This window comes from Buceros rhinoceros, unplaced genomic scaffold, assembly GCF_000710305.1.
Source record: "Buceros rhinoceros silvestris isolate BGI_N320 unplaced genomic scaffold, ASM71030v1 scaffold1924, whole genome shotgun sequence".
NCBI lineage: Eukaryota > Metazoa > Chordata > Aves > Bucerotiformes > Bucerotidae > Buceros > Buceros rhinoceros.
Window position 1 is genome coordinate 37,914 of NW_010407462.1, and position 380 is coordinate 38,293.

At 63.4% G+C, this 380-nt stretch overlaps 1 protein-coding gene across 1 annotated transcript in view; it reads left to right on the plus strand.

Annotated features, from left to right (window-relative positions):
• The window catches only part of ZC3H18 (zinc finger CCCH-type containing 18), a 34,900-nt gene that overhangs the window by 29,932 nt on the left and 4,588 nt on the right, over positions 1-380 (plus strand). The gene's annotated exons all lie outside the window — the stretch shown is intronic.

Here is a 380-nt window from a genome sequence, read left to right on the forward strand (position 1 = left end):
GGCTCTTCCCTGCTTTCTCGAAGGCTGCAGTTGGAGCACCGAGGCGAAGGCGCGTGGTCCCGCGTGCGCTGGGGCTTTGCCTGCTGAAAGTGTGCTCCCTGCATGCTTCCGAGCAAGCTCTCCTCCCACCACCCACTCTGGAACAAACCTCTGACGAGCCCTGAACCGAGTCAGGAGGTAAAAGTGTCAACTGGCTCTCTGGGGTGCCCACCCCTAGCCCCCTTTCTGCGGGGAGCCCGGCTCTGTACGCTGGAGCCCGATGCCCCAGTTGGGTGCCTTCGGCTGAGGTTGCAATCCAGACCGTGTGGGAGAGCTCGGCCTTGTGGCATTCTGTGCCGGAGCAGGGCGTTGGACCCCGTCACACGGGCAGGTTCCTGTTT